Source organism: Capsicum annuum, chromosome 10, assembly GCF_002878395.1.
Source record: "Capsicum annuum cultivar UCD-10X-F1 chromosome 10, UCD10Xv1.1, whole genome shotgun sequence".
NCBI lineage: Eukaryota > Viridiplantae > Streptophyta > Magnoliopsida > Solanales > Solanaceae > Capsicum > Capsicum annuum.
In genome coordinates, this window is record NC_061120.1 from 216419176 (window position 1) to 216438662 (window position 19487).

Sequence of the window (19487 nt, forward strand, 5' to 3'; positions counted from 1 at the left end):
ATGTGAGCATAAGAAGTATGTTATTTGATTGTTGTTGAAAGATGATTGGGAAATGATGTTGGATTATGTTGAATTGTGAAGGAATTTGGTGTGATGATGTGGTATTGAAATGATGATTATATATATATACACATAAACCTATTGTTCAAGTTGGTTTTTGGGATGTTTTGCAAATATTGGTAGTATGGAATTATGGAAGAGAATTGCGGTGTTGGGTTGCTAATACTAGATGCCAAACATTTCATTGTAGATAAGTGATTTGTAAAGGCGGGAAGTTGTGTTGAATTGGTATCCGAATCTACAACGAGGTATGTAAAGCATACTCTAACAATGTTCTTTGGCATGAAAACACCAATGTTCCATCAAGTAAGATTCCGAGGTTGTCCAAAAACATGTATTGTTCTACGTTGCCAACGAAGTTGTTTCCATTCTATAAAGTGTCAAAATGTTTCATTGATATACCGAAAGGCTCCTATTTCATTGTTGTGATATTGATGATTCTGAAACACATTGTTGATGTACCAATGAGTCTTTATTACATCGTTATTGTATAGAAGGTCTATTACTTGGTTCCTATTGATGTATCATTGTTTCAAAGTATCAAAAATGTGGTGGCGACTGAAATAACAATCTCAAAGATTAATTGAACTAAGTGATGGAAGTTCTCTCTTATCGGGTGGTATCCCAGGGGCATAAGCCTAGCATGGGTCGATCCCTATTTATGTGTTTATGGGTAGTATCCCAGGGGCATAAGCCTAGCATGGGTCGATCCCAGTTGATATGTACTGGAGGCAGCCTAATGGTCACAGTACAGTACAGTAATGATTACAAAGACGATAAGAACGAAGGTAAAGTGATTGAATAAATACAATGTACAGGTTGTTACAAGTTCTAGTAAGTGTGGTCCACTCCTATTACGACTTATTCACTTGTTTCTGATTTCTATTGAGCTCCTATATCACATGTGATTATCTACAGCTTTACATACTCAGTACATATTTCGTACTGACGTCCCCCACGGGGACCTGCATTTCATGCTGCAGGCACAGGTAACTCAGCTCATTCACAGCATAGATAGGAGCCAGGTCATACAGCTATTGTTGGTGAGCTCCAGTTTGCTTCGGAGCTTTTCGAGTCGGTTCCTTATGTCTTGTTATTGTACAGGAGTCATGTGTGGGCGGGGGGTTTGTCCCGACCCTAGTTACGTCATGTATATCCTAGAGGCTTTGTAGACATAAGAAAGGGTAAAGTCATGAAAGTTTATATAGTGATGTTATATTTGTATATGTGATGGCCCCGACGGCTACGTAATATATATATATATATATATATTTGTGCATGTTGTGTTGATACAGGTAATTAGACCCTTCTATATGCAACGAAGTGCTGTCCAAATTTTTGGTGACATATAAGTGAAAGTACAGGTATTTGAACGGGTTCTCCCGGGCCTTCTCGGCTTCGGGTGCCAGTCCGGCCCGATAGGATTTTGGGGCGTGACAGGTACGTATGATAGGAATCAAAGGGAGATGACTCGATTAAAAGGTACATCTTATAGAAATTCAGGGAAATAACTTGACTAAAAGATATGCCTTATAGGAATCAAGGGGGATGACTCGACTAAAAGGTACGCCTTATAGGAATCTAGGGGGTAACTTGACTAAAAGATACGTCTTATAGGAATCAAGGGGGATGACTCGACTAAAAGGTACGCCTTATAGGAATCAAGGGGGATGACTCGACTAAAAGTTACGTCTTATAGGAATCAAGGAGGATGACTCGACTAAAAAGTACGTCTTCCAAGATTTAAAGGGAATGACTCAACTAAAAGGTACGTCTTCTAGGAGTGAAGGTTCAATTTAAGAAGTGTATCACCTAGCAAATGAAAACTAAAATCCCTGGACAGGAAAGTGTGTCTCCTAGGGATATAGAATGATGAATTTTTACTGTGATTTAATTATCAAACCTGTGTAGCAACATTGCTTTCTGCATTTGTAAAAGCGAGAAATTAGGGGCCTTGATGTTTAGTCTTTGAAATCCTTGATTTGAAGGTCACATGTGTTTCTGTTTCATGCAAAGAAAAGTTGTGAGTTTAAAAACATGGAGGCAGGTTTGTGGCTTTGGCTTTCATGGCAAACGCTCTTGCCGTCATCACATTTAACCTTGCTTCCAACCATTACATATATCATTGACTTGATACATCATTGGCCCAAACTCAGATTATTAAGAGTGACTTTGAAACAAATACAGTATCTTTGCTTTGCCATACTCCTCAAATAAACCCTTTGAACTTTGGTATTTTCATGAGGTCCCAGACTTATCTGTTGACAGAACTTTCTGTATGCCTTATTTCAGCTCACAATCATATCTCTTTCATGTGTTAGCCTTTTGTATCATTTTTTGCAATTGAAGAAGCTGGTAGCCAGTTTTGAAATCTTTTCTAACTTGTTTTGACACGGACTTGACTCAAATAAAAGAAACAAAAAAAAGAATGACAATTTTTGTTTGGATAACTGACTCAAGAAATATAAAATAAAAATAAAGAGAAGAAAGAAAAGACAATGAATGTCCCCTTTTGAAACAAAGAAATGAAAAATTCATCTAAAAATGACAGTCAACTCTAATGATTATGTCATGCATTTTGGATTAAGCTGTCTGATCTTTCTATCCAAACTTCTACCAATTGTGGTTGAGTTAATGGCCTTGAAGCTGAGTTGCTTCCTTAGATCAATTGCATTTAAGATCCCATTCAGCTAGTGGTGCCTTAAAGGGTTTTCGCCAACAAGCTTCTCTCATTTTCTTTTCCTCAGCTCACCATTGCCTTATGGTGTCTGTAAGGGTTTTCCACTAATGAGACTCTCTTATCTTCATTTTCCTTAACTCACAGTCATCTTATGGTGCCCGTGAGAATTTTCACTGATAAGACTCTCTTATTTTTATCTCTCTCAACTTACCATTGTCTTACGGTGTTTGTGAGGGTTTTCACCAATAAAACTCTCATTTTTATTTCTCTCCTGATTTCTTATGTTGAGGAAGACAAGTAGTTCTTAAATGCATCATCATATCTCTTGCATGCTTAGCCTTAACATCCTCAAAAATTGATCTAAAGGTCTTTCTTTGGTTGTAAATTGGTTTTTGCATAGGGTTAGAAAGAAATGATGACATAGGGCCCAAATGACACTTGAAGTGGGGTAGGACTTACAACTTTTGGAATCAACTCAAACAATGAGGATTAACTCATGCCCCAGTTTCTTTTGACTGGGTGACTCTAAATTGTTTATTTGGTTGGACCGAGTCCGGAGTAGGGCATCCTACGTATCTCACCCTGAGAGAGGAGAATCAGGTTATGCGTAGTTCTGACAGCTTGTTCTTTTGTTTGATTCTGATTTTTTTTTCTTTTGTTGACTCTTTTTCTCTTTGGGACTTTTCTGACTTTATTTTTCTCGACGCTCTTCTTTTTTTCTTTTTTTTTGAAACTTTTCTGACTCTACTGGTTTGCTTTACACCTTTTCTTTTAAGCTTTGTTGACTCTTTATTGATTTCAAAAGAGGTGTATGAAAGAAAATAAAACCAAGGCTCAAATGGGATAAACAAAGGATGACACAATGTTTGGATAACAGAATGAAATGCCTTCGTCATATCAATCTTTGAAAATGCAAGTACATAACATGCAATTTGAAAGTTGGAGATGAAGATCATGTGCGACATCTTTTACAATATTAACTTTGATTGAGTCTGTGCGTCACTACTTCTTCTACATTTTTCTAGCATACAACTCCACTTTTGTTGTACATTTCTTACGTTGAATGACTCATGATTTCATAGAGCTGATTTTCTTTTTGTTCCTCTTGATATAGGATCACACATCCACTGTTTGACCTAATTGAGGCATGCCTTACAATTGATGACCAAGTTATTCTGGTGATTCTTAAAACAGTTGCCTTAATTTTGAAAGAAGGTTTCAACATGGTCACCAAATGTCTTAACACGCTACCTATTTCTCATATGCTTTTTCTAACTTTAGCCCTCTGATTCAAAGTTCATGCTCAAATTGGATTTTAAGATCTAGCGAAGAATTCCGCCAGCATGTCATATCACTAAAGCCAACATAAAATGTACTATGTAAAGAAAACAAACAAATAACATATATTTAAACACAAAGAAAAAAGGGACACTCTATTTAGTTGAAAGAAAAGATAGAAAAGGCTTGACCATTAACGACAAAAGGGACAAAAACAAAATAGATCCTGAACTACAACCCTGAAATAATTCGGATAACAAAAAATAAAACAAAACAAACTACCAGACCCCTTCCTAGGAGGGAGGGGTGATTTCTAAATTGCTCAGCCTGACATCTTAGCCATTGGTTTGCATATCAGCATGACTAGAGCTTTCCTCACTGTCAATGTTCTGCACCATAATTAATTTATCTTGAATCATCTTTTCAATTTCTCTTTTCAAAGCATGACAATCTTCAATATTGTGACCCTGAACATCATAATGATATGCACATCGTACATTAGGATCAAAACTTCTTAAATATGGGTTAGGAGTATACCCAAGGAGAAGAGTGATCATGCCATGCTGTACCAATCTCTGGAATAAACTGGCATAGAATTCCCCAATAGGAGTGAAATTATCTTTTTTCTTCCTCCTCTTTGCGAACTCTGGCCTCAGATGAAACTTGAATTTAGAAGTTCCTTGGTAAATTTGTGGGCGTCGTAGATGATGTTGATGACAGGTGCATGCCATTGTGGATAAGAAGATGGATGAACATACAATTGTGCATTGTTCAAAGGATATTAAGGAAGATGAATGGGATTTCTTGGATTTTGGCCGGGAAAGAAACCTTGTTGCAAGTGGTTATGTGGATCTAATATGTAAGCTCGGGATTGAGGCTGACAGTATTGGTGGGTTGTACCTCTCAATCTCTGCTTTGGCCCTAGCATGACAATAGGCGTGTTTTCTTTCTTCTTTCCTTCAGTTTCCCTCGGTTGATTGCAACGTCGTCCCAAATATTTCACAGAATCCTTCTGTCTATCAGGCTCCCCAAATTTTGATGTCTCAAAGCTGGGAGGAAGGGTAAAACTTGAAGAAATACCCTAGTTTTTAAATGAAACATCTTCATAGCCCATAAGTCTAGGAGAATTTTTTATATCATTTTTCACACTCTTAACTTTCCCAACTACTTTCTCTAGCTCTTCTAGCATGCTAGGTTTCTTAGTAAGAAATTTTAGTGGTCCACTTAATTTAACGGTAGGCTCAAGAGTATAAGAATGATCATCAAGAGTATTGAACGTGGATTCACTAGTGGACTGGGGAAGCACAATTGTTGGATTGATAGCCAAAGTAGAAGTCTTAGTAAAAGGTTGAGCAACAAAAGCATAGACAGTATGTGGTGCTGTGAATGTGGTAGACTTATACTGAGGAGCTAAAGAAAGAGTGATGGAAGTATTGAGGTGCATTTGACGCGGAATGGATTCTGAGGCATGTTGTGGTGCATCAACAACAGTAGGAAGCTGATTTTGTGATTGTGATGGAAGACTCAAGGTATTTGTAGGGTCAAAAATGGGGAACGGAGGTGGAGGCAGTCCACTGGCCCAAGCTCAGTACATTTTCATCATTTGTTGTTTCAGTCTCAAATTTTCTTCCTTTAAACTCTCAATTTCCTGACTCTTTGTTTCATCCATGGTGTCACTCTCTATATCCTTGTTGGACACAACTAAACCTTCCTTGAATTTGGCGTGATATGGAGGACCAGCCAGGAAGCCACAAACCAACCACCTTAAATTAACTGAAGAAGAGGCAACAAATATGTTAGAGTTCAACATTTTTTCAAAACCTTTTTTTTAAAAAAGATCACCAAACCCAAGAAGGGCGCCTACGTATCTCACTCCCGATAGAGGAGAATCAGGTGTGCGTAATTCATGAAGTCGTGCTAAAATGGCCAATTGAACTCTTTATTTTCTTTCTTTTTTTTCGTTTTCTCGAAACTTTAAGAAGAAAAGAAAATAACAATTTGTCAAAAGAATTGACGAAAATATTTTTTGAATTTTTCAGCTTTAACATCCCTATACAAAGTGAAATCTATGATTATCAAAGAAAATCTTTTTGCGTTTTCAGTTTTAAATTTCATATGAAAATGAAACTTGAACCTATTAAAGAAAAATCTTTTTGTAGTTTTCTTTTAGAGATGTATATGAAACACCTACTCTAAGTGAAGAGTGAAGAAAATCTTTTTGATTTTATTTAAATACGATCCCCGAACCAACAATAGGCTGCCTACGTATCTCACATCCCGAAAGAGGAGAATCAGGGGTGCGTAGTTTGTCCAGATTAAACATTTAAGGATTAAATAACCGACTGAACCCTGACTTGAGACACTACTACAACGATGAAATAACTATGAAAGAAAAATCTTTTTGGTATTTTCGTTATAAGAAACGTACAAAACTTTTACCATCTTTTTGACATTTTCTTTTATAAAAATCTCCTGTTGTTAAAAAAAAAAATCTTTTTGAAGTTTTTAAGTTATGAATGCTTACTAAAAACACAAAAGGAAAATATTTTTGATGTTTTTGTTTTTGACAAATGAGTACAAAAGGTAAACAAAATCTTTTTTTGAATTTTTGTAATTTTGAAAAAATAAATGCAAAAGGTAATTTTTATTTTTTTTTGAATCTTTTGGGTTGTGAAGAACAAAAATCATAAAGAACTCTAAAAATAAACTACGAAAATCTTTTTTTGATTCACCTTTTTTTCTTTTCTTTTTTTCCAAATTTTCATTGCCTACACATTTTACTTCTAACACCTGTTTTCCCCAAATCAGTCCGTCAAATGACCTCATTACCCTTCAAAAATGCAACAATTAGCACGTAGGGATGCTTTATGGGTGAATCTTCTACGAAAGATCAAGTGGGTCTCGCTAGGTCTCAATATGATGCAGATAAGCATGGCCTAAAGGTTGACCTACGCTGGAGTTCACTAACAAGGCTATTCGGGGGAGCGTATGATCGATAGTGGCTGCTTTAGCTTTCCACCCACTCCATACCAGCCAACGGCTCCCCCTCCTAAGATAAGGGTGACTCAACTAGAGGTCGTGTACACAGCGTGTACTACAGACTTGTTACAAAAAGAATGACTCAGGTTATGCACATGATGCCAAATATAAAGCGGTAGCACATAAAGAAAAACTGTAAACAAAGAGCACGTAGGCACTAAAAAAAAACAATAACACAAACGATAACACAAACAACGTCTATACACCTACAATGCTAAACTAAGCCGTTATAACTCCAAAAAATAAGCTCAAATTCTGAAAATGTCCCCAGCAGAGTCGCCAAAGCTGTCACACCCCTTTTACAACCGAAAAGATTCGTTTTAAGTTTCGAAAGGATTTTATTATTAATGTGACAAAAAGTAAAAATTTATTTCGAAAAGGATTATTTATATTCAAAATTCAGAGTCGCCACTTGACATAAATCGGGTATGCCAAGTCACCTTTGAAAATTCTTTTCAAAACGGTTTGACTCTAAAACTGATCCGCGAACAGAGATTCCAGTTAAGAAATTCTGTTGACCGAGGAAAACGAATACATTTTTAGTGCGAATAAATCAAACTATTCAACGAAATTTCAAACATTCCACGGGATTTCCAACATTCAACCAAACAAACTTTAGTCCTAAATTTGCCTACCCGAACCTACATTGGCCTGCTCATTTAGACGTATCATAATAATATCACGTTTCATATCAACAATCAATCAAACGGGTTAAACTAAATCTAAACAACGTTCAACTTTATCAATTTTTAATTCCCACCTCTATTTCATGTTTAATACAATCTCAAACTCATATTGTCATCACATTTATCATCGAGAGCAATTATGCAAAAGCAAACAACATCAAATGTCATTCAAATTATCCAAACAAATAGAATAAAGATATTGAATCACATCCAAAATCACCAAAATTAAAATAAAGGGAGAGATGAAAATTAGACCTCAATTGATGATTTTATTTCGATTAAATTGGATTAGTTGATTCGAGCGCCGCCGGACCTCAAACCGAACCCAAACTCGATCCCGAACTCGGTTTAATCACCAAACTAGTCTAAGAATCTCGAAATAAAGACAACCCGCAACTAATTCTGCCTAAACCGAATTCGAATCGAAACTTCACTGGACTAGCTTCGGTTTTTGTAGACGCTGTGACTATATTGCTGACTTCCAACGTTTTTGGACTGTTTTTGGTCAAGTGTAGGCGACAGTGAGTTTTCCCGGTGAGGTTCGAACAAAATTAATGAAAGAGGAGGTGATATTTTGGTTGGGTTTGGCCGAAGAGGGTCGTTTCTTGTGATTTACCGACGGGTTTGGTAGTGGGGTAGGTCATTTTCGGCAAAAAATGGCGGATTCCGACGACCAGTTCGCCGGAAAACTCAAATCAGTCGGCAGGGATGCCTCCATTCTGTGTTTTCGCCCTTCTCACTCGATTTCTCTCTCTCTCTCGCATTGTATTCCTCTCTACCCTCTCTCAATCGATCTCTCTCTCGTCTCCCTTTCACTCTCAACCTCCTCTCTATTGGTGTGTATGGACCAATAAGAAGAGGAAGGAAGAAATGACGTCACTCTTTTCTTCTTCCTAGTTTCTCTCTGTGTGTGTTATCTAAAGCGTGAATTACCCATGGAATGGAATTGTTCTCTTCGTAGAGTAGGTGTGGTGAGTATGTTTTTGTATGTGGAATTGTGTAGAAGAAGATGCATTCCCTCAAGAAAAATGGTGTGTCTATGGTATATACCGTGGAGAAGAAATAAAAAAAATGAAATTCTGCTCTCTGATGTGTGCTCCCCCCTTTTTTTGGGTCCCATATGGGAAATATATTCTATGTTTTTTGTTATTATAAAATCCAAAAGAGAGTTGAATGACATTAACTTTGTACAACTGTCCGTTTTTCTTTTCCTTTGTGGTCAAGAAACATGGGGGAGGTCACGTGAGTGGGGGTGAGGGGGTAGGGTAGGTGATGGGGTAGTGGTGAGGGTGATGTGTGCGCTTTTAATTGGAGAGGTGGTTAGGATAGGATTAAAATAAGGTAAAATTTGTTAGAAATTTTGTTAATTTTTGTATTTTTATGAAGGGATTATCACACGGGGTAGGACACATGATAAGACGAGGGTAAAAATGAATAATTTGAGTTTTCGGGAGGGACAAAATTAGGTATCTACAGAGCCCACCCTCGAAACTGTGGGCTATAGCACGCCGATTTGGCCGAAAACGCTCCGTTTGCACCGTTTCAATCGAAATAAAATAATAAATTAAAACATGCCGAATAGCTGTCTGCTTCAACTGCTTCAATCGTAATTTTACCATTTCATCCCTAATTAATTATTATAAGTCATTTAAGTATTAAAAATTAATAATATTTAATTAAAAATCAGAAATAAAATGATAAATTTTAAAAAAATAAAATAATAAATTAACTCTTGGTGTTTTGTGCTACGTTCTTCAGCTGCTTAAATCGTAATTTTACTATATCACCTCTAATTAATTATTATAAGTCATTTAAGTATTAATAAATTAATAGTATTTAATAAAAAATAAATTAGACATAAATGCTAAATTAACTCTTGATGTTTTAAATTAATTTGATGTCTTATATAAGACTCATTTAAATTTTATTCACAAGTATTTTTTATAATAATTTTGTCTTGTCACTTTTAATTAATTGTTATAAGTTATTTAAGACATGCCTACTTTGTTATTTCAATTGTAATTTTATTATATCACCCTAATTAATTTTTATTGTCATATAAGCATTACAAAAATTAATAATATTTCATAAAATACACACAAAATGATATGTCAACATAAGATATTTATTTGACTATCGAAATTATCTTAGTGCCACAAAAATTACGATGGAACAGAGGAAGACATAAAGTAACATATATTATTTTAAAATGAGAAGACACGTAAGCTGGGACTGAGAGAGTATTAATATTTTATAGAAAAATTATGCTAAAAGCATTATAAATCACATATTTAACAGCTTTAAAATATAAAAGATATAAAATATTCAATTGACACTCGAACTTATATTAGTGTTACTTAAATTGAAATAGAAGAAAAAGTATTATAATGCACAATAATTAAAAATTTAAATTATTTTAATGATTGATTATCTAAATTATATTTGTATCACATAAACTAAGATAAAAATATATATATATATATATATTGAGCCTGTGCTGAGTACGGACCTTCAATATATATATATATATATATATATATAAGAAGAGTTAATTTATTACTTTTGAAAACACTCAAGAGATGAATGGTATTTACAAACCAAAAGACTTAAAAAAACTCCTAGGTGAATGACATATACATCAAAAGAAGCATTAGAGTGATTCCCTAATATATTATTAGTGTCTGGTTTTTCTATTTACAATTCACCAAAAAAGAAGCGGCAATAGGGGTTTTCCAATATACTAGCTAAACTTAAAAAAATATATATATTGAATTAATTTAAGCAATGTCGGATTTCTTAGTAGCTCAGTTAATTGGTTACTTCAATTTTCACCTTGTTGGTAAAGGTGGTTCGATAACATTTTAAATGGTGCCATCACATGCGGCTACTTAGCTAACGTTGGGCCATTTTTTCAATTTTCAAATATTTTTGGCAAGTTCATTTTTTGTGAAGATTTGGTCATTTGGGTGAAGTTTCACCATGTGTTTAGCCATGGTAATTGAGAAACATATTTCACTTTCAAAAGCTCACAAAAAATGAAATTTTACTCAAATATTAGTTTTTTTTTCTAGTATTTGAGAATTTAAATTATTTGTCAAAAGTATTTACCGAATAATGACAAATTATATGCTAAACATTATTTGCAAAGTTCTTTCCAAAAACTGCTTAGAAAATATTAAAAAATTATACAAATACACAACTTATGTTTTCAATATTACAAAAAATCCCAACTCCCTAAACATATTACTAAAATCCTAACATATTCACAGAATGCTATGTATATATCGGCTATGTTATGTATATTAATAGGAAGAAAGAGTAAAGTAATTAAAAAAGTGGAAAAAAGTATAATTACTTTTAAAGAGTTGATATTTATGTTGTTTATACTAGAAAGAATATGGCTTAAGGGATTCTTAGTGTCATTAAGGTCACCTTATCTGCCCAGCCCATAGTCAAAACCTACTAGGCCATATTCTGATGAATACGTTGGACAAGCTAAACAAGGCCATGAGTCCATGAACAGGCCTACCAATTCGAAATCAAAGACCTACCAATATTTATAAGTCGTAATAGCGCGGACTAATCACTTTTAGATTTGTGCAATCAAATCTGTTTATAATAGTCTTTCGTTATAATGAAATTTCAGTATAATAGTTCGATCTTCAGAATTGATATGAAACGTTCAGATAAATGCACATTATAGAGAGATTTGACTGTAATTACATATGGTAATTATCATTGAGCTTCTTCAAATTTCAGCTATCAAATCCTAACAAATTGTTTTTAAATTTATCTCTAGAATATGAAACTGTATTACAATGGCTATTTTAATAACTACAGTGCTAAGAAGTGACTATTTTGTTGATGTATTCATTAATAAAAATAGTTTTTACTGATCACTTTTCATTTATGATTTTAAAAGATTCACTTTCATAGAGTTTCAGCTAAAGTACTTTCAAAATATGGCATTAACAACATTTGTTATTGATACGAACAGGAAATAACTATTTGTGAATTTTACCTCATACTTCCTTTGTTTAATTTTAATTGTCACTAATTTTCTAATTCAATTTTTACTTTTACTTGTCATTTTTGATATATCAAGATTTTTTTTTCCTATTTTATCCTTAGAATTAATTGTTTTTTCTCCAATTTAATTTTAAGATATAATGTAAACATCATTTAATAATAAGAGTATTATGATAAAGTAACTATATTATTAATTATTTTTTTAATGAATATGCCGAGTTAAAATATAAGAAGTAAAAGTGGAGGACGTATATCGGTCACACATGAATTCCACACGCTCCTCTAAGATCTGTATGATGTTTGCATTTGAAAAAACAAATCAAACAGAAAAAGTGGAGAGTAGAACATATCATATAGTTTCTCCGTTAATTTTTACTTGTCATATGTATTAAAAAAATATTAATAAACATGATTGTTTTACGGCACAACCTCTTTTAATTAATATTTAGTATAAGATTTTGAAAAATAATTTGAAGAATAAGTAATTAATGCTAAGAACGAAACATGATGTTTAAAGACAATTTTACTACACTTGAGCTGAGAATATTTTGAAAATAACCTCTCTACCTTCCCTATGTAATGGTAAGGTTTGTGTATATTTAGGGATGGCAATGGAGCAGTGTGAATGCGGAGTGGTGCAAATTTTAGGCTATGCAGGACGATGTGAGTTTTAGACTATGTGTGTGAGGGGCGGGTGTGGGGCTGGTTGGATTAAGTTTTCTTAAAATGATGCGGGACGGGGCCGGTTGAGGGTTTAAACCCCAAAAAAGTTAAAATTTAGTATTATTCATTTGAATCTACCTAAAATTGTCACACCCCTCTTTTTACCGCGTCCGACCCCCGCTAGGGAGTTGGTTTTGGAGAAAATGTGTCTTTCCAATTATGGTGACGTTTTGAAAAGGGATTATTTTATTTACAGAGTCGCCACTTGGAATTGAGTTTGGGTGTTCCAAGTCACCTTATTGAATCCCTATTCAAAAAGAAAATGACTCTTTAATTTGTTATCTTTCGATCTGCGAACTAGAAATCCGGATAAGGAATTCTGTTGACCGAGGGGAAGGTGTTAGGCACCCCTCGAGTCCCGTGGTTCTAGCACGGTCTCTTTAATGACTTACGTCCGACTTAAATTAAACTCCCTTTTTTTTTTAGGATTTATAATATTTGTTAACCTAAAAGTTGTTTGCCTCCCGCTTTTAATTTATTTCGAAATTATTTGTTATGTGGACGTGCGGCTTTCCGATAGCAGTACTTTTCGGCCTCACCACAATGTTTGGCACGTTTCTCGCGCCTTTATGACATTTATGAGTCGTCCCTATTTTCTAATCTAAATAAGCGCCTAATGGGTTTAAAACCTACCCAACCCAATTCAACGGCTTTAAACGGTAGGTTAATTTATTATAATGAATGGTCGGTAGCAGGGCTTTCCAACTTCATCGTTAACTTTCACTTGTAAATTAAAACTTAATTTATTTAGAGGTTAAGAATTTAATCCATTTTTATGAATTCACTCCCTTACAATGAATTTTTTTCCTCTTGTCTTTTCACACGATGGGTCTTGAATAAATCCCGCAACCCATTCTATTTTATCTCACGTCAAAAACTAATTTGTGATTTTAATATAATCTAGAAAAAAGCTTTCCAACAAAAAACAACCTAATAGGAGTATAAAACAAATTGAAAAGCATGGTTCCATATCAACTAAAAGAAAATAGACATGTGACGAAACCCTTAATCATCCATGTTGAGTAAATTAACGTTGCATGAAACAGTGATCGAAGCAACTTTATTATTATTATTATATTTATTTATTTTTTCTACGAAACAAAAAAAAACTCTTACATTTGCTTAACGTCAATCAACTATAAAACGAAATCCGAATTCATAATAAACTTACAAGAAAAATAAATAAATAAAATAAAGCAACATTGTATGAACAAGCTTATGCACTATTACACTCTTTTATTATTCAACCAACTTATAAACACAAATAATAACTGCTAATTCCAACCTCCAAAGCAAAATCATACTCATTATTGTTAAGAACGATGTGTGTAGAAAACTTTATCATACACAGTTTTATTTTTAGCACATATATTTAATAACATAACAAAATCTAACTAAATTTAATAATACAATTTTATTTTACAATATTATTATTTACTTTTAACTTTCAACACCAACTAATTTAGAGATAATAGATAAATATGACTTTTAGTATGAATAAAGTACCCAAAGGGGGAAAAATAATTATCAACAAAAAGGAAAGTTTACTTAATAGGGTACAAAAATTAAAACAAAATAAAGATTGTAATTTCAAAGATAGAACTTCAGAAGTTCATACGATCTAAAACACATTAGTAGCGGGGCACACTCACCATTAAAAAAAAAAAAAACCACTAAAATAGAAAAATAAAAATTCTAATAGAACGATGAAAAAGGACTTCGCATAAAATAATTAATTTTACATCTTTAAACACTAAAACTTTAAAAATTATCTCACTTAAAATTTAAAAATCAATTTAATTGACATTATTTTGAGACCAACAAACAAATTACAAATAAAAGACATAGAACATGAACTACATAAAATAATAAATTAAGCATACTAAATAATATAAGAAGCCGTTGAAATAACTTTATTCATGCTTTGATTCGTAAGAAAATTTATATAAAAAGAACATAATACAAGATTGAATAAGAACCTGTGTGACGAATTAAACTAAGCAAGAAAACTTTTACGCCGAACCAAAAACTCAAACGGGAAACCTGAAACTCAACTTATAGCCTCTTTTCCTCTCCTTTGATTCACACCCTTTTTTCTTTCTTTTCTGTTTTTTTTTTTTTTTGCTATTTTCAATCTTTTGTTGTTTCTTTTGTTGTCCGTGTGTGTGTGTGTTTAAAAATGTATATCGTAGTCTTAGTGCATGTGTGCATGTAGTATATTATATATAGGTAGTATGTGTGCATGTGTCGTGTGTGTGTGTGTGGGAGAGCGGGAGAGGCCAATTAGGAGTGGAGAATTGTGGGTGGTTTAGTTTTTTTTTTTTTTTTTTTTTTTTTTTTTTATTTATGTATTTATTTATTTATTTTTATTATTATTATTATTATTATTATTATTAATAAGATAAAAATACTTAAAAACTAATAAAGTATAACATAAGCTAATAACTAGTCTTGGGAATATGATTGAGAAATATCACACCATTCTTTATTAAAATTGAAAGAAGAAACAAATTTTTTTTTTCTAAAAATAAATAAATAAATAAATAAAAACTAAAAATGAAACTTATTTAAAATGTGACTCTATTTTGTAGTTTTCAAAATTTTTAAACTAAGATAAAATTGAAATATCTAACTTAGACCTAAAAATAAAATACATATATATATTAAACACTAAAAATGACGTAAAACATTAGGTTTTGGTAAAAAATTAGGTGTTTACAAAAATTATATGTATTATTTACTTAAAATATTATAACACTATATCAAACTAAAGTTTAAAGATTTTTCCTTATTAAATCATTTTGTCGTGCATAATTTATTTAATTTATCTATAGCAAAGACTTAAATAATTAGATAAACTGATTGATCTCTAACTTTAATTTCTTGATTCATCTTATAAATGAAACTTTGATATTTGATCATACTTGTACATCTGATACTTTTCTGATAATTTCTTAGTAAAAAGTGATATAATAGAAATTGGTTGTTACTACTTCCTAATTGTAGATTTAGAAATATTATGATTTCAAATGGAGTTACAAATTTTTTTAAAAATAAAAAAATAAAAACATGCACGGTGCTGTGCGGGTATGCGCGGATATGAGTGTAGGGCGGGTTTAAAGGTGATGTGGGGCGGTGCGGGGCAGTTTTTAAATTCGCGTCATCCCTAGCTTTACTCTCTCCATACTTCACTTGTGGGACTTTTATGAATATGTTGTTATTGTTGTTGTTGCAAAACATGAAAAAAAATAAAAAATTATCTTTTCCTAAATATGTTAAAAATGACAAATAAAATCTAAAATCTATTTCTCGAATAGTGGACATTAACGATCATAAATAAATAAAAATAAATGGAGTAAAAATGAGAACATGGCCTGTACTATTGGAAGTGAATTATGGTCTTAATGATAATAATTTATTTGGGTCGGATCAGAAATAACACTACTTTAGTGAAGCAATTATCCAACCTTAAAGGTAAATGGGCTCCAGATCATTTTTAAGGCCCACCTACATTTGTTTTGGGGGAATGTTTGTGAGAGTTGGCAAGCACATCCTTTCAATGTTATTCTTCATCATTATTTTTATGATCATCTAAATATGGGTTGTAGTGGGATAGATGAAATTTCTTGCTATCATTGATAAGAAAAATGTAGGTCGTGACAAGAAATATGAGGTTTTTTGCTATCATTAATAAGAAAAATGTGGGTCGTAGTGGGATAGATGATATTTCTTGTTATCGTTGATAAGAGAAATGTGGGTCATAATGGGATAGATGAGATTTCTTGTTATCGTTGATAAGGAAAATGTGGATCGTGGTGGGACAGATGAGATTTCTTGTTGTCGTTGATAAGGAAAATGTGGGTCATGGTGAGATAGATGAGATTTCTTGCTATCGTTGATAAGGGAAATGTGGATCGTGGCAAAATAGATCAGATTTCTTGCTATCACTGATAAGGAAAATGTGGGTCGTAGTGAGATAGATGAGACTTCTCGCTATCGTTGATAAGGAAAATGTGGATCGTGGTGAGATATATGAGATTTTTTGTTATCGTTGATAAGGAAAATGTGGGTCATGGTGGGATAGATGAGATTTCTTGCTATCGTTGATAAGAAAAGTGTGGGTCATGGTGGGACAAATGTGATTTCTTGCTATCATTGATAAGGGAAATGTGGGCCGTGGCTGGACAGATGAGATTTCTTGCTATCGTTGATAAGGGAAATGTGGGTCGTGAGATTTCTCGCTATCGTTGATAACAAAAATGTGGATCGTGATGGAATAGATGAGATTGTTTGCTATCGTTGATAAGGGATCAAGGATTAAAGTCCAAAGAACGGAGAAATTTCTAATAAAAGTATTTTCCTCTTATAAGGACCTTACAAGACACAAATTTAAATTAGTCAATTAGGGGTGTACAAAAATCGAACTGACCGATAAATCGAACCGATAAAAATGTTATTGGTTTATTGTTATAGGGTTAACAGTTTGTTAATGGTTTTATAAAAAAAATTATTGGGTTATTGGTTCGATTTGATTTTTTCTTATTGGGTTATTAGGTAAACCGATAACCCAAAAAGCAAATATGTAAACATATACATGCATACATATATATATATATGACTTATTATATATTTCTCCTATTATTTCAATTATACATACTCTTAATTTCTCCTAACAATATTTAGTTCAAACTTGAAGATTCTTGTAAATTAAAACACATTATGTAGGATATTTGGTTACAACTAAGATTTGAACTTTTTTCCATGTTAGTTACTACTATTTCTATTTTATGAGTATTTTGTTATCGGTTAAATCGAAAATCAAACCGTTAAGGACTAAAAACCGATAAAAAATATCTTATTGATTTGGTTATTGGTTTAACATATTTAAAAATTGAAAACTGATAAACCGAACCGATAATATATAAAATCGAACCGAAGCAAACGATGCACACCCTTATAGTCAATCAGTAAATTTTGAATACCAAATAATTAAACGAAAGATAAATTCAATACTAGTCACAACCTTTCAAATATTGCCCCTTCACTTAATTTTGTTAGATCATCAAAATGTGGGTTGTGGTACGATAGATGATATTTCTTCATCTCTAATTCAGAGTCTCGGGTTAGAACCTTGAGAATGGAGAAATTCCTAATAAAAGTGTTTTCCTCTTAAAAGGACCTTACGAGGCTAAAATTTAAACTAACCGACTAGTATATATTATCCTGAATATGAGATGATTGAATAGAAAAAAAGCCCTTAAAATATTACTCATTGCCTCTCTCATTTTTTAGATCATCAAGGGACGTGGTGTGATAAATGAAATTTCTTAATTTTTAATCAAGAATCTCAAGTTATAACCCTTAAAATAGAAAAATCACTAGTAGAAGTGTTTTCCTCTACAGTAAACTCAATGCGGTATAAACCTAAATTAAAATGGATTAGTGAATTTTGAATACTAAATAATTAAATCAAAATGAGAGAAAGAAAGAGTTCAAGCAACATTTAATAAAAACATATCCTTTCAGACGATACTCCTTTTATCATTTTATACGATAAATTTATATATTAACATGACCTACTTAGATATTAAAATAGTGATTGCAGATTCGTTTAGATAAACTTAATTATATCAAATATATAGGGACGAATCAAAATGAAAAGAATGTTATAAAAAATGGGACACAGAGAGTTCTTTAATCTCTTTTTCTTCTGTCCAAATCATATGTTCTAAAGAAATTAGGAGGAAACAGAAATTGAATACAATGTATTTAACAAAGACTAGTCAAATAAGCTCTATAGTAATAGTAATGATTAGTCATTAACAAGGATGTGCAACCAATAAATAGTAACGTATTCCATATTAGAGCCGGCCAAATATTTTATATATTTTTTTTTTAAATTATTAATTATCTGATTTATAATATTTTTTATATAATTTTTCAATAAGATATGAATATTCTCTTCGTCTCAATTTATGCGGCACAGATAAAACTTTGATAATAAGTCGACTATTTAAATATTTTTGTTAATTATTGTTATTTACAGTATTTTTTATGTCATTTTCAAATAATATATGTTGCTTTATATATTCCTCTGTCTCGTCCCAATTTATATGACACTAATATAATTTTGATAGTCAATCAAATTTTTTATGCTGACATATCATTTTGTTATTCTTAATTTTCTAATACATAAATGACTTATAATAAGGGGTGGTGAAGTAAAATCATCGTTTGAAGGACGACAATTTAATTTAAACATTAAGAGTTAATTTTGCATTTTATATCTATTTTATCTTTTTATTAAATATTATTTATTTTCTTAATACCTAGATGACTCATAACAATTAATTAAGACTCATAATATCCAATAGTAATCATCAATATAACATAATTTTATTATATCCAATAGTAATCATCGATAGCTCACCCGAGTAGTATATTAATAAAATACGGGATGCTATATTTTGCATATATAAAATATGATAATATTAAACATTATTGAATAGTGCATTATGTTTATCTCTCACAATAATAAAATTTTATTATATATTTTTCTTTATTTCTTTTTACTCGATACATATTGACCCAACGCAAATCTTAAGAAAATATTCATTAGAAATTTATTTTATTAAATTAAATTTATTAATTTTGTACTTTAAAAATTTAAAGCTAAGTTTAAATATTAGTATTTCCATATAAGAAAAAAATAATTTTAAAATTTAAATTTACTAAAATAAATAAGTAAATAAAGTTAATTTTGAATATAAAAGTCAATTAAAATAATAAAATTGATTTACTTTAAATATTTAGTTGCAATTAATTAAGATAAAATTATTATATTATTAAATTACTTAAATTTAAATTATTTAAATTAAATCTATGCAAAGTTGAGGACAATCTTGTAAATAAATAGAACAATGGACTTTCTTTAAGGACTTGGTTTGTAATTAAATGAAAGATTGTGGGCATTTTTTAAAGTTATTAATAAG

General features: G+C 31.9%; 1 long non-coding RNA gene across 1 annotated transcript; it reads right to left on the reverse strand.

The window, feature by feature from the left end:
• Nucleotides 1-4241: 4241 nt before the first annotated feature.
• LOC124887659 lies at nucleotides 4242-8872 on the reverse strand. The gene is made up of 2 exons (XR_007045499.1): nucleotides 7999-8872; nucleotides 4242-5791 (listed from the first exon to the last, which is right to left on the reverse strand). It is a non-coding gene; the product is annotated as an uncharacterized LOC124887659 (long non-coding RNA).
• Between the last annotated feature and the right edge of the window lie 10615 nt (nucleotides 8873-19487).